General features: G+C 43.0%; 1 protein-coding gene across 2 annotated transcripts in view; it reads right to left on the bottom strand.

Moving 5' to 3' along the window:
• The window catches only part of Babam2 (BRISC and BRCA1 A complex member 2), a 364,624-nt gene that overhangs the window by 76,318 nt on the left and 263,748 nt on the right, over positions 1 to 24,558 (bottom strand). The gene's annotated exons all lie outside the window — the stretch shown is intronic.

Raw genomic sequence — 24,558 nt, 5'->3', positions numbered from 1 at the left:
TGTTGTGTGTGAAGGAGAGGTTGTCACAGTGACTACCTGGAAACTCTTTTCCAAAGAGTGTAGGGCAGGGTGACTCAGTCTAGGGCTGTGACACAGGGGACACTCTGAACTTCAAACACATGTCTCTTGACTGCAGGTTTTTAAAATTAATTTTCCTGGTAAAGATGAACTTTATGTTTGCTTATGGGAATGAAAAATCTCAACGAACAAAGCCAGATGCTGGGAGGGGGTCAGAGATAGGCTGGAACTACTCAGTCCTGACTGTGTAGTTCATGATACCTGACACTGAAAGCAGCATCCTGCTCCGCCTATGCCACCTACAGAGCTGTGCTCTGGAACTGCCCAAGAAGGAGCCCAGGGCTTCTACTCTCAGCGTGGATAACGGAATGCTACACCCCATGAACTGGGGACAGCTTTCTGCCCTTGCCTCTAACATACAAGGCACATTCTTTATCAGATTCTAATGATTCCACTAGGTTAGAAAACAGATCAAGAAAAGTTCTATAGAAAAAAAGAGTCTAATATTTATGCCTTGTGATTACTGATTAAATATACACATAATGTAGAAAAATAAAGAAAACATAAAGATCCAGGCTACTCACAGCTTATTTAGAGAAGTAATCCCTGGCAAAAAAAACCAAAACAAACAAACAAACAAAAAAACCCAAAAAAAACCAAAAAACCTAATTTAGACAGTTCCCTGGAATCAGTTTACTGCAATGGGCTTTTGGCTTGTATAAAACATTATAGGGTAGATCTTTAATCATTTGTTAAATTGTATAAAAGGAAACTAGTCTGTAGGTTATCCTCTAAATCAGTCTCTAGCTATCTGTCTATCTATCTATCTATCTATCTATCTATCTATCTATCTATCTGTCTGTCTATCATCTATCCATTTCTATCTCTCATATTCTTGTTCTCTCTCTCCCTCTCTCTCTATCTCCCCTTCTCTTTCTCTGCTTAAATTGTGTTGTTCTGGAATGTATCCATAAATAAAAATTGCTTCTGGTAGAAAAAAGCAGAGGCGTGAAGAAATCTAGAGGTTTGCTGGCAGGCCTGTCTCTCTGATTATCAAACTGACACTTGTTGCTAGCTATTCCTTCTCACTCTCCATGTTAGCCTTCCCTACAACTTGGTGAACCAAGAGTCACTGGACCTTTACAGGGGAAGAAAGCTAGGCTTGGAGGACACAATAAACGGCCTGAGGCTTGCACAACTCACAAGTGGTGAAACCAAGATTAGAAGGCAGATCACTAGAGTCCCTGATATTTTTAGTGACATACTGTGCTTCCTGAGGGGAGGGTGAATTTAATCATAAAAGGCTACAGGGTTGGAAAGAACATCTGGTGTGGTTCCCTAAAATCCTCGGGGTCAGGATGCCAATGAGAAGAAAACTCCCTGAGGTAGATCCTGAGATGCACAGAGCAGGTGGGCCAGCATCTCTCCTGAAACCTCACACTCACCTGGGCCTTCGCAATCATCAGACTGGCCTGATTTGGGATGTGATGTACTAACACTCTTGGATTGACCTTTGAACCCTTAGCTCCTGTGCTTCACTAGCTGAAGTCTGTTGGGTACTAGGAAAAAGAGCTCTAACTGGAGTCATGCTAAAGGTTTCCTTCACCTCAACTCAGGAGTTTCTTAGCGTGTTAGGACAGTAAACCTAAGGTCCAGTGTCACACACTGATAAGTGCTGCTGAGTCACACATGGATACCCACCTCATGGGTGAATATTTAACAGGCTGTTTAGAGCCTGAATGTCATCCTGATCATGTGTCTTAAACAAAGACCCATACCATGAAATAAAAGGATAATTACATTTTGAAAGGATGGAAGGTAGAAGTAATGGCCTGTGATCTCCAATTATTTGATATATTTGATATTGGTGATAATGATGGGCTGAACAGGGCTCCCTCTGTGCAGAACAGAGTCCAGGGCTTGCTCAGATACTGCAAGGGGGATGGGGTTGCTGGGGCAAAGGCAGGGCTGACCCCTGAAGTGGCTCCTGTGGGGCTGAGTTTGACGGGTGTGAAGAAGGGGGAGAAAGAGTCCTTTTGCCACTCCTGATCTCTGCAGTGGAACACTGAGAATGGGTGAGAACATGAGGAGGAGCTGTGGGGACAGCAGGGCCACAGGCTAAATTTGGGAGAAGGCAAGAGGGCCGTTTTGATGAAGAAGCACCTTCCGATTTATCTTTCATGGATTATGAAACTTGAAGTTAGGTGCTAATTCTTAGAGATAAAACTAAATTGGTATGTCTAAGTTTGAAAGTCAGAATTTGAAAATCTTCCTTCCAACAGAGTTATTTGAATAGAACAAAAGGTAACCAAAAAGGCCATTCCAGCCATCTCCTTGGCTCCAAAAGATAGTCATAGCAACGGTTTCTGATGACAATTAATATATTCTTTTCCATGCAAATGAAACTGATAGAGCCTTTTGTGAACCTTAGTCAGAATGTCTCTAGACTTGGCCGAAGTGTGACAACAGGGGAATTATTATGACATGATAGAGTGCAGGAAGCCAGCCTGTCTGAAAGCCTGACTTAGGACAACGGAGTTTGACACTGACCCATGATGAAATAGCAACTTCCAAGTAAAATGAAGAAGGCATTATCTAGTCAGGAGGAGACCAGCCTTTATTCTCACCCCCACGGCCTACTCTTAACTCAAGTGTCTCATTAGTACCATGGGGATAACAATAACACCACTCTCAATACACGTGTCTGTGTTAAGAGGATTAGATTAACAACAGTGGTTACTGCTCTGAGCTGAATATTCCATGTCCAGGAGTAAGGGCGAGGCACCTTCAGGGATACCTGGAACAGCCCTGGTTCTCTGATCATGCTCTTGACTTGGGTTCTGAGAGGCAGGGAGCTGTCCAGGCTGCCTCCTCCTCCAGGCTGCCTCCCTCACAGTACTGTTCCAAGGAGTGTGGGAGGTTAGCGCATGGACATGGGAATTTCAGGACCATCAACAGGAGGCAGGCTGCCTCTAGCTCTAAGCCACAGGAAAGAGAAAGGGGTACTGCCAACAAATATCAGCTGTCTGCTTAACTGTTTGAAGGCATCATTTTTGGAAATAAATTTGTGAGCAGCACATCACAACAAGGTAGAGGAATGCCAGGGACCACAAGAATCTGGGTCACCCCATGGCATCAGAGTGTATGTCCTGGAGGCCTGCCAGGCCAATCATTACAACAAAACAAGTCACTGATGTTTAATGAGTACCTACTTTGGCCAGGCACTCCATAATATCTAAACTCTATAACAACCCTGCCAACCAGACTTAACTAGATCCATCCACAGGTGAGAACAGTGAGGGTCAAAGGTTTAAGAATCATATCCAGGAAGAGCAGCTGCGGTGCACAGCTACAGTGTGTGAGCCTGTCTTTCTGGTTCCAAAGCCCACATCCTGTTTCATTAGGAATTCTTTCATAGACAGGCTTGTCTGTCTTTTGTATGGGTGTTTTGCCTGCATGTATGTCTATGTACTAAGTGCATGCCTGGTGCTTAAAGGAGGCTTAGAATCTCCTGGAAGTAGACTTACAGATGATGATGAGCAGCCGTGTGGGTGCTGGGAATTGAATCCAGGTCCTCTAGAAGAACAGCCAGTGCTGAGCCATCTCTCTGGGACCAGTCCTGAATGCTTTAAAGATTACTCCCTTAACTGGGAAGGGTGATACGCTCTGCACTCTCAGTACTTGCAAGGCTGAGGCAGGAGGATCTGTATGAGTTTGAGGTTAGCTGAGATTATGTAGTGAGTTCTAGGCAAGCCTAGGCTATAAGAACATCCCATCAAGAAAAGTCTGTTCCTCACCTATATACTGAAACAGTATTTATGTGACCAAAAGTGTCTGTAACCTTATATCCAACAATTATCACCATGTCATCTTACTCCTTCTTAGTATAAGATACATATGTCACAGCTAATCTAGAGGGATTAAAGTGTGTGCATGCGCGTGTGTCCACACACACATACATCATACATATATCACATACATACATGTACACTTTCTAGATGGGGTATAACGAAACATAGAAGGATCCTGTTGTGAATGAGAAAAGAAGAAAATAAAACATAGATCAGAACGAGTGTTCAAAATCACAAGGAAGAGCAATCCAGGAGCCACACTGGCTTAAGAGGCTCCTGGTGGCATCAGTGCAGGGCTGTCTCAACGTGTTTGTAGTAAAGCTAAACACACTCCATGGCATACAGCAGGCCTTGGTCGGAATGCTGGATTTCATTTCTTGCTTCTCAGTTTTAGAGGAACAGATGACAATGGAAATGCTCTGAGACAACGAGAATGATGACATGGTATTCAGAAAAGGCTCCTCTTCAGAACGAAGTCTGAAGAAGCTGAAAATGTTGAGTTCAGTTTCTTAGATGCTTATGGAATTATTAAAATGAATAAATTGTTAAACGCCAACTGACTGTTCTCTACTTAGGGACAGTATGCATAAAAAGAACTCCAATGGCAATAAAGGGACTTAGTCTGCAAATGAATCCCCCATGGGACAGAAAGCAGACAAACTCCACTTACTGACCACTATGTGTCATGCTCTACATCAGGAGGGGGGCAATGGCTGATCTTGATTGTTGATCTGACAGAATTTAGAATGGCTATGGAAACAAATCTCTAGGTCTAACTATGAGGGGTTATCTAGATTAGAATAACGGCTGTGGGAAGACCCACTGTAATGCAGGCAGTACATTAGACTCATGGGCTGGGGTACTGGACTGAACAGGAAGGAAAAAGATCTAGGCACAAGCATTCATGCTCTGGTTCCTGATTGCACATGCACACAATGTAACCAGCAACCTCCTGCTCCTGCGTACCTTACTTGCCACTGTGGACTGTATGCCTTGAAACTGTAAGCCAAATAAACTCTTCCTTCCTTAAATAGCTTTTGTTCCAGGGAGGAGAAAAAGTAACTAACACAAGAAGGGTTATCTCATCTTACAGATGAGAGGTGAGTAAATAGTTTACATCACCCCTCTAAGGCACACAGGAGCCGATGGCAGGCACATCCAGGTCTCTGTCACAAAGCTGCCCCACTGCTAGGTCTTCCATGACCACCTTTCGCGCATCAAAATGCCCCAACACACTGACCTAATCTCTGGTTCCACATATGGCTTGAATGTCACGTGATGACAAAGTCCCAGGAAACCTTACTAAACTTAACCAAGTACCTCATCGGAGGCAGAGAGAGAGAGAGAGAGAGAGAGAGAGAGAGAGAGAGAGAGAGACTTTCTTGTTCTAGAAAAAAGAAACTCTTGGGAGCCTAATAGAACTGTGCAGATCAATTACCCTGACCTTCTCCAGTGGAATGCAAGCAAGAAATTTTTATATTGAAAGGACACAGAAAATGGGAATATTTTAATTGCAAACAGAGTTTGTCTAACAACATGAGTTCTAACCAAGCCTTTGTTCAGAACTGTGTTTTCTTAGTTTGTTAAACATTTCACAAAAGCGTTTAAGGGGCAGTAATCTTAACAGATGTCCACCATCAGGATTCTGTTAGCATGTGGAAAAAGCATTTTAAGGAAGGCCCCCAAGACAATAATGGGCTTGGTAGATGTTGTCCTAGGAAGACAGAGACTACTAGAAGATGCTTGGCCACTAGAAACACTACAGGGGAAATCTGGGAAAAGTTTTCTCTCTTGCTAAAGCCTTATCCCTGGCCTATGACCTGTAATTAATTTCATCATAATGTTTTCACATAAAACTACTTTCAAATACTAGTCAGGTATGAGTGAATTTGCCATTATTTTGATATAAATTTACAAATCTGACTTGCCCCAGAATGGCTTAATGCTCTTCCATTGTGTGGGGCCAGGTTCCTTTTCCTATGAATTACCTCTGAAACATTTTTATTGGAAAAAAAAATCAATGCATTCACTAGTTACTCAAGCCCAATTTATCTTTCCCAACTCGGCACCTCACAAAAACCTGTAAGTTTTAAGGGCATCCAAAGGCAGATGCAGAGAGTAAGCGGTAACCTTTGCCTCAAAGGAGAGGTATGTGCTTGCTTCCTGTTCAGTTGTGTTTGCCAAAGGCTCCTCCACAGGAATGGCGTGCACATGCACGTGCACTGCCGGCCCCTGCGCTCACTAGTGTGGGGACACCTGGAGCCTGGCTTCCATAGAAAAGTGAAAACAGACCAGAAAATGAGATTAGCACAGGAACTATCACTCTTCACACACTAACTTGTTTCCACGCTGCTCACTGCTTGGTTCCTCACATGGGCTTTATGCAGTAGGTAAGGGCTGAAACAGAAGCAGAGGAGAAGCCTGAGACTGGAAGTGGAGAGAATCTACCCAAACTGGAAACGAAACTGGGTTTGCAAAGTTTCTCTGCACTAGTAGTTTCCGTGTTTGTTTAAGAATCGTCTAGGGAGCTTGTTAAAGATTTACAAACCCAGGCCCCACCCTAGAGCAGGCAATGAATGCATTAGGTCCAGCACGTCTGAGATGGAGTCTAGGCACTCGGGCGGGGCAGCACACACCTGCTGCAGCTGGTGTTCTTCACTCTGACCATGTACACAGTCACTGGACACAGGCAGAGGAATGGGTGAGCAAATCTGCCTCCCATCCCAGAAAAATCAGGAGTGTCTGAAAGGAACTGCTTCAGGTCAGACTGGATTACACAGTAAGTCTCAGGCCAGCCCAAACCACATTATGAGACTCTGCCCCCCAAACTCAAACCAAAGCCAAAGCCAAAGCAAAACAAATACCACCAAAAACAAGGCAGAGGAAGCTCCAGAGCTGTCTCGGCAGTTAAGAACACTGCCAGGTTTGGTTCTCAGAAGCCACATGGGACTGCTCATAACCACCTGTAATTCCAGTTCTAGAAGCTCTTTCACCCTGTTCTACCCCCATGGGCACCTGAATGAACAGGGTACACAACATACTCCAGGGTACTAGACATATACACAACAAACAAAAACAACCCAACCAACAAGGTAAAATAACAGATCAAAAGCAAGAAATTCATTGTAGCCATATTTAATAGCTTTCTGTCCCACTGAGGGGGGTGCATAACTCTAATTTCAGACTAGCCAGGCTGTGCCTAGAGAGGAAGCAAGAAGGATGACGACGATGGATCCAGAAGCCTACAGATGGTAAATTAGAAACAAAATCTGAGGTTAAGAAAAGCTACGTACACACACACACACACACACACACACACACACCACAGAGAAAGAAAGAGAAAGAGAGAGATAGAGTGAGAGACAGAGAGAGACAGGGATCACAGAGATAAAGAAGTCAGGGCCTTTAGAATGAATCTCAAGCAACCTTAATACTTAAGTACGTTTCCCTTTATACTGAGATCTTCCAAAATTAAAACTCTAGATCAGACTTGTACTATGGTCAGGACCTAGATAATAGACTTCAAATAAACTGTTCACAGCAAACCCTACTCTGGTAACAGTAACTCTTGCCTTTTGGCTCCTGAATGAAAAGCCTCAGCTACCCATCCTTGTCTCCCCTCTTATAGCCCATATTCAAGGAGCTGAGTAAAACCAACTTCCCACTATCGCCACCTGGCTCACTGCCCGCCTGGGACTGCTTCACTATTCTCTTCCCAGCCATTTTTGGGGTTTTACTCCAACGCGGTCTTCTCAGTGAGGCCTCTGAACAGAATCACTTCTATCTCTGGTTGTAATTTTTTTCTCTCCTGCTCCTTCCAGAGGCCTGTACCTCTGACATACATTCTGTAGTTTGTCATTGACTTTCCTGAGCATCATTTATTAGAAGGCAAACTCTTGCAGAGTGGGGAACTTGGCTAATTTTGTTTAGGTGTGTAACCCCCAAACAATCATGGCAAGCTGTACTGGATTTCCAATAAACATCTGTAGTACAAATGGAATATCCTTAATCTGAAAGACTGAAATCCAAAATGCTGCAAAACTGGAAGCCTTTTAAGTGCCAACTGGTATTCCAGTGGAAAATTCCATACTCAATCTTACATGACAGGTTACAGTTAAAACACAGGCTCAGGACTGGGGAGACAGGTCAGTGGGTTACGAGTGCTGGCTAGGCAAGCATGAAAACCCTAGTTCAAATCTCCAGCTGTCATATAAAGACTAGGTATGGCTGAAACATGCCTGCAGCCCAAGTGTTGTGGGGGAAAGAGACAGGAGGATCTTGGAGACTTGCTGGCCACAGTCTAGACCCAGGTAGAGTCACAGACCCTGTTTCAAGAGATTAAGGCAGACATTCTCTCCTGGCTTCTTATCATGCATAGATCATACATATACATAAGTGTGCATGAACACACACACACGCACATACACAATACATATCACACAGACACAAACCTGTAGGTACACTAAAATATGAGATTAATTTCAGGCTCTGTGTATATGGTACATATGAAATATAAATACTTTTCCTGTCAGACTTGCATCCTACCTCAAATATAGACCTTTATGCATATGGAAATATTCTAAAATTTGAAAAATAAACCTGAAACACTCTGGTCTCAAGCATTTCAGACATAGGGCACTCTACCTGTGTGGAAGTCAAACGATAATGTTGAATTTCCCAAATAGACATTTGTATCCTTTTCCTCAAATAGTTGCTATGGAAAGGAAGATTTTAGGGGTGTTGGGGTCAGCAAACATTTTTGGTAGAGTCAGTTAATAAATACTGCTTTTGCTGCTTTAGAAGATGCGTAAATGAATGTGCATGGCCATGTTCCAACACAATTTTATTTACGGCTACAGAAATTTGAATTCCATACAGTTTTTACAAGTTATGAAACATCATTCTTTAAATGCTTTGCTAACCATGAAAAATGCGAAGATTATTCAGAGCTGGTGGGCCACACGGAACCAGCCATTGGCTGGATCTGCCCAGGGGCTGTAGCTTGTCTCTTGACTCAGAATGACTTGAGGGCTCTACAGAGGATGACAAATGGAAACATTCAGGAAGAAACACAGGCAAAAGCACAAGATGAGGATGTCAGCAGAAACAAAGCCGGCCCCTTTGTCAGGTGTCCCTGGAACTCCACTGGCATAGCTACTGTCATCCCTCTACCAACTTCTTTCGGCATGGGTGAGGCGCACATGAGGCAGTTCATGAACCGTGGGAGTTCTTACGATGGCATTAGAGTGTAACTGTGCAAAAGCGAGCTATTTATATGATTCCGAACGAAGCTTGAGGCATATTCTGGTGTTTTTTACTTCTATGTTAGGTGAAAAAGCTGCCTACAGAAGCCTGCCTCCCACCCAAAATACTAGCTGTTAGCTACTGACTGATCCTCAGCAATATTAAGATGAATCATATATGCTCTTTTCTCGGTGCAAAAAGAGATAATTTTAAAACTCAAAAAATGTCACTTTGGGTAGTCACAAACCACACAATAGAAAAGCTGTCCAGCCTTAAAGTTGTAAATAAATAGAAGCCGCTCCCGCGTGGACATCTTTTGCTTCTTTTAAACTGTGACGCTTCTTTAGGCCTCGCCTCCAACTGCATAGTGTTGAAATGAGAAAATGTTGCAAGTGTGTTCTGTGCCTAGGAGGGAAGGCAGCCTTGGCTCCCCATCTCTCTTCCCTGGCACCCCACACCCTTGATCTAAGGAACCCACGCCCTTTCTCAGGCAGCTGCCTTCTCACCTACCCCAACCAGCCTGTGGCTCTTTTGCTTTTGCTTGGTCTACAAGGCGCCAGCTGCCTGCAGAACCTAGTCTTTTTCTATCACAGAAAAACTCTGTATTTCTTTCTCCTTACTGTGTGGAGAAGCAGGTATTTTTGGCCTCGATTCCTAAGATCTGTTTTATCTCTCTTGTTACTAAGCAGGTCACTGCCACCCTCGTTTTCTGCTGCGTCTTCATTTCCCCACACTGCCCTGTTTGCCACCAAAGGATGAACCACATCAAATGGAGGAAAGCAACCACACTCTACCCTGAGAAGCAAGCAAGGGAGACTTTGTGCGTGCATGTGTGTGTGTGTGTGTGTGTGTGTGTGTGTGTGTGTGTGAAATGACCATTTGGGGGCTTGTTCTCCCATAATCAAATCCTCCCTATCTTAACAATGTGGCAGTGTGTCAAAGCATTGGAATTCTGCTTCAATCAGCAACCCAGAACTTTATAGGAAAATGAAGCAACAAAATGTTGGTCTTACTGTTAACTTGAGGCTGGGCTTGTACTTAGCATGCGACTGTTTGTTTCCCTCTGGCATTCCAGCCAAACTTTCCAAGTTTGTGGAACTCTGGGTTATCCACAGAAGCCCACGGCAGTATCCTGACATCCTCAGGCATGCTTCTTTTTTTACTTATTTATTGATGCTTGTGCCTGAACTCATTGGTTCATGTTTTTAATTAACAAACTATCAACTTGTCCTGAGTAGATAGTCTACCACTAAGCTAGAGTCCCACTTTCTTCTAACCTGTCCCTAGAGAAACATCATGCATTAGAAGTGTAAGTCTTAAATTCAATAAACCAAAGAACAATACAGAAGTAATTTGCTTGCAAACATTTTAGACACTGCTGGGGACCCAGATCAATGGGAGGATACTTCCCTATCTAACATGAACAAGGCTCTGAGTTCCATCTAGGCTCTGATGATAAGAAACCAAACTAACCCAAACTGGCTACATCTATGTTGTTAGCAGCAGTGCAGGTCTGGCTCTGGGACCCTTACAACATGTGAGAATCTGTAGTTATCACAAATGGGCCTGTATCAACTGACTTTTTGCTAGTTAACTAAAAACATGTGCCCAATTAGTAAAGCATCAAGGCACTAACATAAGATGCCACAATCCCAACTGGGATATTTAGAAGCCACATTTGATGTCTTGAGGATACAGTGCTAGGGCTGATGTTTAATGACAGCTGGCTCGTGCTCATCATCATGGAAAACAGCACTTAGAGCACTTGCAGTGATTTGATCTTTGTGACTAACACGGGCAATTAAGCGGTTCATAAATGAATGTCGGTATTTTTGCTGTTGCTTTGGTTTGGCTTACATGCAGTTTTGGCTAATGTTGGAATTAGCCTTTCTTGAACATCATCTTTAGAATGTATAAGCTGTCTGTAGTACCAGGCAGTGAGTCTCTACTTCCTTCTGTCCCAGCATTAGCACACACAGGTAATATTAATGTCTTTCAGAGATTCTCTTGGAGCTGGAGGAGACAAATCCTGTAGCTAGTTCTGTTGCAGAGCCATAGGACCCATAGTGTCCAATGGTCACTCCAGCATGAGGAACACTGTCAAGCACACAGAAGGAGAAGATATCTATCTAGTTTTCTCAGTTAACAAGCAATTGGTGTTCTCCCAATTTGGGGGATGTTCAGCATATCCTGATCTACTTTCAAGAGCTGAATCACTCATGTAATTTTATTTGCCCATTAACTTTCCTGCCCCCATTTCAAGCCCCTTACTCTCCCTGTCCACAACTCCTGGTAGCTGCCCAGTGGCTCAGACTATGATCATGTCAAAGAGCTGAACAATGCTGAAGGGAAGGAGGACAGAGCCAGAGTACCAGGGCTGCAGGTAGTGCTTGCTCAGAAGCCTCCTACATTCTGCCACTGAGATACCTGTAACTATCAAACAAATGCCTGTGAGTGAGAGAATATAGCATGCTGTCATACTTCCCAAGCAGGATGGCAGCATACCCACTTCCCCACCTCTCCACTGAGAACTATCAGCCTCCTAAGGCCCCGTGGCAAGCAGGAGGAGACACACTTGGGAGCAGGTTGCAGAGAGGAAGTTGAGGACAAAAGATGACGAAAGGGGACAGTTGGGACCTGAAGTGGACTGAGGACGCTAAATGTAATCAGCACTCAATCCCAGAAGACATATTCCATGGGTTCCTGTCACTGGTGTTTTAATCTCGGAAGACGGTTCACTTCCTAACACAACAGTGGGGCTCAGTTCCATTAGCAGCCATCTACGCAAAACTGAGGAGCTGCTTTGGAAAAACAGCACTTACTTATTACCTTTAATCTTAAACACTTTTTATTCCATTCTCTGAAGTAGGTAACGAAAAACAGCCATGACAGTAATAGTGGCCTCACCATTCTCAGGCAAGGATACTGGACATGTCTGAGGCAGAGCTAGCTGCAGGGGACTCTACTGTCTAGGAGAACTGGGCTTGTAAGACCTGATACTCAGAAGAATGTGTTTATTTCCTCCTTCTCTCTTCCCCTCTTTCCCTCCCTCCCTTCTTTCCTTCCTTTCATTCTTTCTTGTCGACAGCTTTGGACAAAGCAGAGGAGGAAAGGCTTAGTCAGGAAGGGAATGGATTCTGGTAATGGAGATCAAGGCCAGTTTTACTGGCCAAATATTATTGAGGTTGGTACAATGACTTTTTTTCAAAACTATTTTCTTGATAGTTTGAGATTTTGATGACTATTTTTGGTTTGTTTTGGTTTTCTTAAGCATTTAAAACCAAAACACTCAAAGTTTACTAATGAAGCAATGTCAGAGCATAGCAGGAAATGCGCATTCTTACAGTTGAGCTGACTCTTGTGTCTCATTTCTGTTATGAGGTAAATGCATAAACAGTGCATCCGTGGTAGCAGTGGGCATGGAGTGATGTCACCCAGACTCCCATGGAAGGACACACAGAATGGAGCACTTCAGTTCAACACACTCTTTTAACTCTCAGTAGTCCTGGTATTCTCCAAACACACAGATCTTAGTGCAGACACAGTCACAAAGGGAGGCAGGGGACATCCACAATGTCTAGGTACCTGACATCTCTAAACATCATTTTATTCAGTCTGCCACAGAGCTTGCAGCCAATCAGGCAAGACCCCAGGCTCATATCACAACTTCCATTTCTCAGCATTTTTTAGTGGATACAGATGTATATGAACATGTATAGATGCACAGCGCTAACTCAGGGAAAGCCACATTCGAGATGCTTCCTCATATTATGCTCTCAAACTATTAAGCTGTAGGTGTGTTCATTGCCTGAGCAGGCTGAACCTATAACAAATCTATTTGGCAGGGTATACCTGAGTGACTTGAGCCTCCCTGGAAGGCCGTGGATTGAAGGAAAAAATGATAGATTCTCGAGAGGAGGCATGTAAACAACACTTCAGATCTGTGGACAGAGAAGCTAAATCTATCACAGTCTTCCACTGGGGACTGTAGAGCCTCCTGAGAGAATAAATGAGAGTGACCTGCAGATTCTGCTTTAGTCTGAGTGCTATAAGAAAGCAAGATGAGCAAGCCATGAGGAGCAAGTCAGTAAGCAGCAACCTTCCATGGTGTCTCCATCAGCTCCTGCCTCCAGGTTCCCTCACTGATGGAATTGTAAGCTCACATAAACCCTTTCCTCTCCAAATTTCTTTTGGTCATAGTGTTTTCTCACAGCTATAGAAACCCTAAGACAACCACCTCCTATTGTGAAAAGGATTCTGGTTGAGAGATGATACAAGTTAAAGACCTTAGCCTGGCAAGGTGGTGCATGCCTTTCATCACAGCACTCAAGTGTGCGAAGGCAGGTAGTGCTCTGTGAGGTCTAATGAGTTCCAAGTCACATAGGGCAACACAGTGAGACCTCGTCTCAAACACTAAACTAAATTTAAAACATTAAAGACTTGACATAAGATATTACCCTGGAATATGTGGTTGGCATAATTTAATCATGGGAATCCTTAAAAGGAGAAGAGAAAGCAGAAGAGTGAGGAGGGGAGATGTGGAGTTAGGAAAGATCTGAAGGACTTTTGGAACTGTACCAACTGGTTACTCTTGACCTTGAAGGAGGAATGTGCTAGAAGGTGGAAGTCTCTAGAACTCCAACTAACTTCTAGTTAGGACACTGATAGCAGTCTTCTAACAGAGAGAGCCTAAATTCTCTCAGCAGCCTGAATAGGGGTAGGGTCTACCTTGGCCTCCAGGAAGTAATGCAGCCCCAGGGCACCTTGTGATTAGCCCCTAGAGACTCAACGGGGCTTTGAACTTTAGAACTCTAAGACAATAAATCTGTGTTATTTTGAGTTGATATATGGTTGGCAACTTGTTAGAACAGCCATAAAAGTTTAATGCTGCACTCCAAACACAACTTTTGGGAGAAAGCATGAAAATGGAGGTTATCTGTCTTCAGCCAACAAAATAAGTAATGTTAGAAACAGTTCATGTCCCACTGAGTCAAAAAGTAGTGTAGTTTTTCTAATACATTTGTTGATAAACAAATAAATGAAGAAAGTCCTTTAGAGTAAAACTGCCAGTTAATAAATGAGAATGAAAACATGACAATCTATGACAATGTGTGATACTGGACTGGGTCCTGAATCAGGGGCAGACACAGCAAAAGGGATGCTATGGAATTAACCGACAAAATGAGAATGTGGATTGCAGATCAGATAATCGTTCTGCATCAGTGACTCAATTCCTGTTGATGACCGCACCACAGTGTGTAAAAGAATGTTCATGCTCTGAGGAAGTACAGTCTGAAGCCTTCTACAGGGGAAGGGGACCATTCCCCAACTTACTCCCAGAAGGCTCAGGGAAATCCTAGTGTATTACCCAAATATAATGCACAGAGGAAGTAAGGCAAACATGGCAATATATAGACAACTGAAGTCTGTAGGTACGTCCTAGCCTTTTAACTTTGACTATCAACACGAAAGTTCTGTAAATTATTTCTTTAAATCTTAGCTTATAGTAGATGCACTGTCACATAGAGAATTTTAGGCAAGTTCAGTGTATTCTGAGAACACATATAAGTTCAATGAGCTGAATCTCCTCTCAAGGCAACATAACAGACGTGTCTTTCAATCAATGTCATGCCATAAGACTTCTTATATAGTAGGCAAGCAATAGGTATCTATAGATTGAACAAGTACCTGCTAGTAAGAAAATCAACACTCCAACTTAAAGAGAGGTTAACATGATATGAAGTAAAATCTTTCTCAGAGAACAGTCCTTGCTTTAGAGTTGAACTCTCTGCTTGGATTTAAAATCTTTTTTTTTTTTTTTTTTTTTTTTTTTGCCATTTACTATATCGAGCTTGGAACAAGTAATTTTAAGAGTTTCCTAAACCTGATCTTCCTCATCAGTAAAATGGGAACAACAATATGCCTCCTAGTGTTACTATGAAAAATGGCAGAATCAGGTAAGGTGTTCAGCAAGTTCCTTATATTGCTTTATAATGTCATTTATTATTATTAGTGTGGCCTTTAATACTTCTGTGGTTTTCTGTTTTCCTTACAAGAAAAAGAAAAATTAACAAAAATTAATATAAATTTATTTTATTGCCAAATTCTTAGAAAACATATTTCCAATTAACTTTTTAAAAACCTGTTTGGGGTTGAGATGGCTCAGCAGTTAAGAGCACTCTTCTGGAGGTCATGCGTTCAAATCCCAGCAACCACATGGTGGATCAAGACCATCCGTAATGAGGTCTGATGCCCTCTTATGGGATGTCTGAAGACAGCTACAGTGTCTTACATATAATAAATAAATAAATAAATAAATAAATAAATAAATAAATAATCTTTGGGTTGGGGTGAGCAGGGCCGGAGCAAGAGGGAGAAGGGAAGAGGAAAAATTAAAAAACAAAAAAAAAACAAAAAAAAAACAACCCTGTTTGGCCAAAAGGAAAGCAATGGTAAAACATTGCAGTCTGAGGGACTCCAATCCATCTCTTATCCAACACAATCAGCCCCACCCTCATCCCATCCATCATACTCCTCACCCTTGACTGGCCTTAGGTATGCTCATCTAAACTGCAAATTGTTTCAGCAAGTTAAGACTTTCTGGCTTGTTTGTTTGTTTGTTTGTTTGTTTTTAAATTTTAGGCTGACTGTTTTTATTCTTTAATCTATAACAGCTTCCAGCTAGCCAAATATGATAGTGCTTAATACTAATACTCAGAAGCCTGAGGCAGGACAATCATAGGTTTAAGGTCAGCTTGGGCTACACAAGACCTTGTTTCAAAAAAACAACACCCCATAGAAAACTTACACTGCTTCCTGTACATTCTGAATCCACCTGTTCAGCCCCCTTCACGCTCCTTTCCAGCTGCAACCGTCCCTACCACCAGGTGATGCTCAAACATGCCCTTGCTCAACTGATGATATGATCACTGCCGCCTATTATATCAATTATCCTTCACACATAACATGCCTCTGGCCAGTATGATATATATTTATATATTTTACATATATGGAAACAGACACATACATAGGTGCCCAGGCATGAAGCCTTCATCATCTTTTTCCTCCTCTCTCTATTTTGCAGCACTGGGTATCTGTAAACCTAGGGCTATGTGCAGACCGGAGAAGAACGTTACCACTATGCTCTACCTCCAGACCCCCTTTACTTTTTATTTTGAGACAGGGTCTTACTGATTTGCTGGAGCTGGGCTTAGACTCTGAACTTGAAATCCTCCTACTTCAGCCACCTGAGTAGCCAAGTTCTCAGTCAGTCCTATGTCAAAAGGCCTGGCCATGAATCCTTTCTTGACCACCATAAAATGCAGTCAGTCTGCTCATTCATTCAGTCAATAAATGTTAAGAGATCTGGTGGTGAGCAAGTCAAGGTTTTACTCTCATATAACTTATATTCTAATAAGAGATAATATCATAATAAAATTACAAAACTAATAACCACAATGTCAAAGTGTATGGCCCACACATATCCAAGATGAGAATAGTTACTTTTAACGCAATCGGAAAAGGCACCTCTGAGGAAGTGCATTTGAATTGGTACCTCATTGATAATGTGGATTCAACTATATAAATAACAGGAGAAAGACTTTCTGGCAGAGGGAACAGGAAGTGCAATATTCCATCTATGAGAGAGTTTAGTGTTGTTTTTTACTACGGATATTCATGGACTTATATAAGCTCTCCACAGAACAAGTGCGTAATAAGTCTTGAGAATGGGTTGGTAAAGGAGTTATGAGGAAGTGGTGCCCACCCTCTAAGGTACTGGATGATGGCCTCTGCCACTAGCATGCAAACATGTTCCATCAGCCTGTACTTCATATCGACAGGCCTTTTATACTGGAGAAAAACAAAGTTGCTATGGCAACTCTAATTAGATGCTTCCTTTCCAAGGAGAAGATCCATTGCTGTATTTGCAGGCTGGTTTGGTTCTCCAGCACACCTGCAAGGACTGCAGCTTTCTAAGGTTGGAACATTTAGTACAGGGAGTGTCCAATTTACCCTTAGGGGAGGTCCCTTGAGAAAGCCTGTTTGGGAGGACTTTGGAAAAGCATTTGCTCTTAGAAAAAAATGTTGTAAATGAGGTTAGATTCTGGGGTTAATGCCTCAAAATCGTTGAAAAACCCCTAAGTGGCAGAAATGCTGTAAATTTTCATTGAGAAAGTGACAGAAATAAATTCTTTCAAAAGAGCAATTAAATAAAAATAAATTTAGTGGAGAATCTATTAAGGGATTCTGGGCACCATCACAGCTCTGTAGTGATTCACGTCTTTAGTGTCACTACGACTATTGCTACTGCTACGACTACGACTACTATTGCTACTGCTACGACTACTTTGGGGTCTCTCATTTAATCGTAATTGTGGACACTTCTGGCCTAGGAACACTGTGCTAAGGTACTGTGTTACCTAGGTTTTTATCAACTCGACACAAGCAGAAAGGAGACTGGCTGAGAAGAGGAGGGAGAGCAGCAGGAGCAGGAACAAGATAGGACAATGGGCTTGGGAAAGCATCACAGACATGGATGAGGCTTAACGAAACCCATTATACAGACAGCTATTATGTGCTAATAAAAAGTTAAAAAAAACAAAACCCCTCATGCCATGCCACTTTGGACGAAATGGCAGAAGACAGAGACATAAATAAGTCCAGCAGCACACAGATACCTCCAGAACAAGGGACAGTCTACAAGAACATTGACCTGCTTTCTTCATTAGGTCAATTTTATAGGGTTAAAAAAATAAGATGATTCTTTATTAAGAGACCATGGGAAGAAACAAGCAAATGCTATAAAATAAATGCTAGCTTGAACAAACTAACCATGAAAAGAAATGGGAGAATGCAGAGGGCAGTATTTGAATGGCATTAAAGAAGTATAGATAACTGTAACATGTGTGATAGTGGTGTGTGTGTGTGAGTGTGTGTGTGTGTGTGTGTGTGTGTGTTCAGGGGGGCAATTCTCACTCAAGGCCCAAGCTAGCTTGGAACTTGCCATGTCTCCCAGGTGGCCTTGAACGTGACCTTTTCACCTTGGGTTTGTATTTGCTATACAGCCACATTAAATTCTTTACTTTTTAAAGATTCGTATGAAACCATTTAAGGTGGAGTACCAATGCTTGTGGTTGGGTTTAATATGCCATAGGTCTCCCTCCAAAGAAAAGGGAAGAGAAGTCAAGGGGAGGGAAAGAAAGGAAAAGAGGAAGAAAAGATGAATGGTGAGTGTGACCAAATCTGGGTCACCAGGACAGACTTTGGGATCACTTACGCTGTGCTTTCTGTACACCTGAAGACTGCCTTACTTGAAAGTTACTTTTAAGTCTCAATGGAATGCAAACACTGGTGAGTTCTTGGAGTTTACAAAACCTACCTAATGATTATCTTTTCTGGTGACTGACATGCACTCGGGATGGAATTTTATGTCTTTTCTATAACAATTTTGACTACTATTTGCTCAGAGAATATACTATTAATGTTGATCCAAAAACAGTATATATAAGATCTGGAGGGACAAATGATAGCAGATTACACTTTGAAATCATATTTAAAATACTTGAATTGTCTTTACCATTGTCATTTGCCTGAGTAACTGAGACATAATTAACTACACATTATCAGTTTTTTAAAAAAGATTTATTCTCGTGTGTGTGTGTGTGTGTGTGTGTGTGTGTATGTGTGTGTGTGTGAAGGCATCTGCTCTCCTAGAGCTGGAGTTACAGGCAGTTGTGAGCTGTCCAATGCCAGTGCTGGGAACCAGACTAGCGTCCTCTGGAAGAGCAGCAAATGCTCTGAACTGTAATCACCCCTCCAGCCCCTCAAATTTTCTTTTTGTATGTAGGTGTGGCATCCATATGTACACATTGTTTGTGTGAGTGAATGAGCACATGCATGAGTGTACATGACTGTGTGTGCATACCTGTGTGAAGGCCAAGGTTGACATGAGGTGTCTTCCTCAGTTGCTTTCTACTGTAGTTTTTTGGACAGGGTCTCTCTGCAGCTGGTGCTCACTGTTTTGGATGGACCAGTTACTAGGCAGCAAGTCTAGCTATCTGCCTATCTCTGCGTCCCCAGTGCTGCGATTACAGCCATGTGCTAGGACACTCTTCTTATTCCATGATGGTTAGGGATCCAAACTTAGGTCCTCATGCTTGGGCACTGAACCCTCTCCCCAGCTCCTTGGTTTCAATTTTTGTTGTGGTTCATAACAAGTAACACCAGGGAAGCACCTCTAACCCTTCCTAGACCTCTTGGAGAGTCACTCCTAAGGGATTAAGATTTGCTAGTGCGCTTCTGACTCATAGAACATGGAATCCAGGAGCTTCCAGGCCATAGCTGTGGGAGGAGCTTAACTGCTCCTGCTTTTCTTTCCTCCTGCATTTCATCACTCTTTCTCAAAGGCAAAGCAGAAAATACTTTTGGCATCTTTTTCTTGAGTTTCCTATTTCTTGCCAGCACCATTGCCATTTGGCAGGTTGTAAAATCTTTTTTAGTAATTATTAATTGATTTTAAAGTACTTGATTTATTCTTTGAGAATTCTATACAACATATTTTATCCAATTTACTCTTAGTCCCACCCACTTCTCCCTATACGTAATACTAGTTGCAGACTTCATGACCCACTACTATTCGGTAAATGGACAGAATGGTAAACCAACTCCTAATGATCTGACTTATCATCACCCATACATAAGTGTATCTCTCAACCCTCATCTGAGAAGGTGCTACTTGCAGTAGATGGTAACTAATGCAGAGACCCACTACTGGCCCTGACACAGAGAATAAGAGATTTCACCATGCTCAGCCCTAAAGGGGACATGTATACCTCACCCTCTCTCTCAAGGCTTGAGCATCACCATGGAAGAGAGAGTGGAAAGAGTGTAAGAGCCAGAGGTGGTAGAAGACTACAAGGAAACATTGTCTTTCAGACACTCAGGGCAGTTGTCCATATTAACTCACAGTCGTCACAACAGCATTCACAAGACCTGTGCCAGCCTGAGCCAGCCCAAATCCCAGCATGGAAAGGGGAACTGAGCAAATAATTCCACCCCTGGCTGAGGAGCCACTCCCAACTGTTAGTTGCTCAGAGAGAGAGGTAGGGGGAGGGAGAAAGAGAGGACGAGAGAATGAGGATGGGAAGAAGAAAAAGAGAGAGATGGAGGGAGGGAGAAAGAGAAGGAAGGAGGGGGGTGTTTCTTTAGGAGTATAGATCCTGATTCAATCAGCCATTAGAATAGTAAACCACCAACTCCAAGAATATTTGGGCAGCACAAGTTGGTATTGAAGTGTTTTAAAAGGAAAAAAAAAGAACACAGATTTTTTTGGGGGTGGGTAGGTAAAGTTGTGGATCTGGGAAGAGTGGGATGGGATTGGGGAGAATGTAATCAAAACACATACAAACTCTCAAAAAACAAAATAAAGTTGTTTTTTTGTTTTTTTTTTTTTTTTTTTTTTTTTTAGCAAAAGCTCTGACCCAAAATTGTTCATGTCTGAAGGAACTGCAGGGACAAAAATGGAGAAGAGCATGAGAGAAAGGAGGTCATGGACCTCCTTTTGGCTCAAATTGGGATCCAGCTCAAGGGGAGGCACCAGGGCCCTGACACTGTTACTGATGCCGTGGTGTGCTTGCAGACAGGAGCCTAGTATGGCCTCCCTCTGAGAGGCCTAACAAGTACCTGAAAGAGTCAGATACTAGCACTCAACTAATGGACGGAAGCTGGGGACCCCTGTGGTTGAATTGGGGAAAAGCTGGAAGAAGCTGAGGAGAAGGGTGGCCCCATTGGAAGACCAGCAGTCTCAACTAACCTGGACTCCTGAGATCTCTTAGACACTGAGCCACCAACCAGGCAGCATACACTAGCTGATCTGAGGCCCCCAACACATCTACAGCAGGGGACTGCCGGGTCTGGACTCAATCAGAGAAGATGCACCGAACCCTCAAGAGACTTGAGGCCCCAGGAAGTCGCGAAACCTGGTGAGGTGGGGCATGGGCATTCTCATGAGGAGGGGAAGGATGGGATGGGGAACAGTGAGGTGGGGCAGACCGGGAGCGAGGATGAAGTCTGGACTGTAAAAAAGGATTAAAGAATAAAAATAAATAAATTTTTAAAAAAGCCAAAGTAAAGATTATCACTAGATAAAATGTAGTTTGACAATGACTGTTACTGTAAACATAGTAATAAAAGGTAATTTCTAAGGTCTTTTTTTAACTGCCCAGCTCAGCCACCTTGGTGGGAACTCCCATCCCCAGCACACGAGAAAGCTACCAGCGTTCTTCCTGGCCCTTGAGTGTGCTGGGTTCTTAAGTCAAACAGCACTTCCAACTGTTGCCATTTATTATATTATAGTATTCTCTCTCCCTAGACTATGAACAGCTCAAGGATAGAAATGTTCTCTTTGCAGTGCACTACAGGACAAGACTCTATTCTGGCACGTAATAGATATTATCCATTTAATTAGTAGAAGGTGGGAAAGTACTGAGACAGCCCAGGAAGGTCACCCCTGGCCAGGGAACCTCGTTCAACAAGTTAATTACTGAAGAGCTGGACGGACTGACAGAAAGCCACAGTGCCTGTGAGCCCAGGGGTTGCCTCATTTATGGAGTTCGTCTTCTAGATACAACAGCGAGGGTCTGATTATACCCAGGTGTTTGTGGCCTCTGCTTTAAGACCTCTGTAAGCTCACTCTGTCTGTCAATCTACACACACACACACACACAGACACATACACACACACACACACAGACACACACAGACACACAGCTGTATAGTTTGAGATTATTTTACTAAGTAATTTTATCTAAAAAAAAAAAATAGTAGGGAAGAAGACTCCTTCTTATAATCTCCACTGCAGGTAAAATGATTTCAGCCCCCAAGGTTGGATTTGATTCCAAAACCACTGCTTCCCAGTGTCAAGATACCCTAACAGCAGGCCAAATGCCTATGGACATGTGTTCAGGAGAGCAGTGGGGAGTCAGGAGTGCTGTGTGGCTTACCAAGTGTGTGACAGAGCAGCTTAGAGAGGACACATGGGATGAATGAATAAACCATGTGACAGCAGTACTTGCCTCATGTCTGCCAGCCTGGCCATCTCTCCTCTCAGTGGGTAACGCTTCTAATTCAGTGTCTAGAAACTTGAAAATTATTGCAATCCCCAGGCTCTTTGTCCCCAGGCTGCACCTTCTAGAGAGATTCTAAACATCATGCTGAAGTCCAAAGTCTCTGTTACTGGCAGGGTTCCCACCTCCAGCTTGCAGGCCAGCAACCCTAGCAGATTACTATTGGTAATCAGGCCCTTCTCCACCCAACACTGTGACTACAGAAAACAACATTACCTCAGAGGTAAACATGGCAATCATCACCAGGCCCCACCCCAAGTGGAAGGAATGATCAGGAGACTTGGAGCAACACTGACTGCTGACTTCCTGCTATGGAGACAAACACCCACCTTACCAGACTCTAGCCACTAATGGATCTCTGAAGTGTAGGAGTAGACAGTTGTGGACAACTGAGCTGGCCAAGTATATCAAAACACAGTATTTTTAAAGGCCCCTTGAACCTAATTTGGCTACTCTGTACACCCTGGGCTACTGGAGCCAGGATGAGATGAAAGGCTGAGACCCAGCACCTGTAAAGCAGAGCTAGAGCCAGAAGCCAGAAGCACCTGCCCAGCCTGCAGCCTCTCTGAAGAAAGGCACTAAGAGTTCACCATGAAAGAGGCATGCAGCCTCCAATCGGTCATTAGGAAGGTAGTAGCTGTGTGTGCTGGGTTACAAGTTGCCATTCAGCTCTGGCTCCACTGGGCAACCTTGGGCCCTGCCCATCTGGGCAGGTTTGTCAAATCCCATGTGGATATGCCTACACACACTCCCTCTTCTCTCAGACTCTACATGAAATGATGATATATTCAGGGAAAACACATTTCCTTCCTTCCTTCCATTTGTGAAGAGAGAAAACATAACAAAACCAAACCCAGCAGCAACCAGCATCCTGAATCAGAGATGTTAGCAGTAGGCAAGACATGTTCGTGCTAAAGAAAGAACAGTGCAGTTTGACCTGGTTCACAGCCTAAGCCACCAAACTTAAAATCCCTTGGAGATACCTAGAAATTTTATGAAAATCTACATCTTTTACACATCTTCCTACTTTAGTTTCTTTTCAAGGATCTTCATGTAACAAATTTACTGAGTAGCTATCACAGCATGGTGTGATACTAAAGGAATCCTTGTTCAAGCACACCTATTTAAGCATTTCTGTTGTTCATGTTTTACTGGGCCTTTTAACAGTGAGTCAGTTTTGTTTTCTGAGCCATCTCATCTGTAAGTGCTCAGGGAAGATACTGATATAGGGTTAAGTCCTCAGATCTAGAGTCCAAAAGAAGCTTCAATCTCTGTTCTGCCACTCAGGGAGAAGTCACAGCACCCACTTCCCAGGTACAACACGGAGCTGAAACAAGAGCCACGTGTAAGTCACTGAAGCCAGGGCTTGGCACACCGCAAGCACTCAAGGACGGTCAGCTGCTGTTCTTTCCCTCGCTGTCCTAGTGGCAGTAGTAGTGGGGGTGGTTGTGGTAACAGCTGTACATAGTGCCACGGAGTGTTGCAAGAGCACAGTCAAATAGCAATGTAAGAATAAAGAACAATGGTAGACTCACATAGGGTAAGTTAGGTAAGAGTGGAATAGAAAAAACAGCATTTCCTCATGCATGCATGCATGCATGCATGCATGCGTGTGTTAGAAACTAATGTCACCTCTGAAAGCAAGATGCCCAAAAGATGCCCCTTCATCTAGACTGAAAAATATTCCAAAGGGCACATGGCTAGGCAGGAAGCAGAGTGAGCAGGTGGAATACTGGTGGGCTTTAGCAGTGCTCAGCACATAAGTCAGGGTCACACTCAGCACACCACTCAGGGTCACACTCACTGTCCTCACTGACTTTAAGAACTCAAGAAAGACTAATGCTCAGAAACAATATGGCTACCCTCCATTACTAAAGGTTCTCATAGCATGGAACTGAATTAGTCTCCCTGTGATAGTATTAGCCCACATCCTGAAGGTGTAATCTCCCTGCTAAGAGTCTCCTGGCTTTTTACTTCCTGCTGATTCTCATAGGGTGGCATCCCAACTTCCTGAGGGTACGATGTACCTCCTAGCTATAGCTGGCAACTTTATCAATAACTCAATTCAGATGTTTGCATAGTTCACATATAGACCCCAAGCAAGAGTGGCTGCTGAATAGAGTATGCATCATGCATACCGGTAGTTCACTGCTATGTTCAATCCATAGAATATAAAGGGCATGGGGCCTAACTCATATTAAATTTAAGAATACATTTTTGTTTGTTTTTCCCTTTAAAAGAATCAGGTTGAATCTAAGATGGTGGGCTTTCATTAGGGGAACCAAGTTAATCTCTGTTCCTTCTTCATCTGTAAATTAGGG

This window comes from Grammomys surdaster, unplaced genomic scaffold (genome assembly GCF_004785775.1).
Source record: "Grammomys surdaster isolate TR1022 unplaced genomic scaffold, NIH_TR_1.0 343, whole genome shotgun sequence".
NCBI classification, from domain to species: domain Eukaryota; kingdom Metazoa; phylum Chordata; class Mammalia; order Rodentia; family Muridae; genus Grammomys; species Grammomys surdaster.
This window is presented reverse-complemented; position numbering and strand designations above follow the sequence as displayed.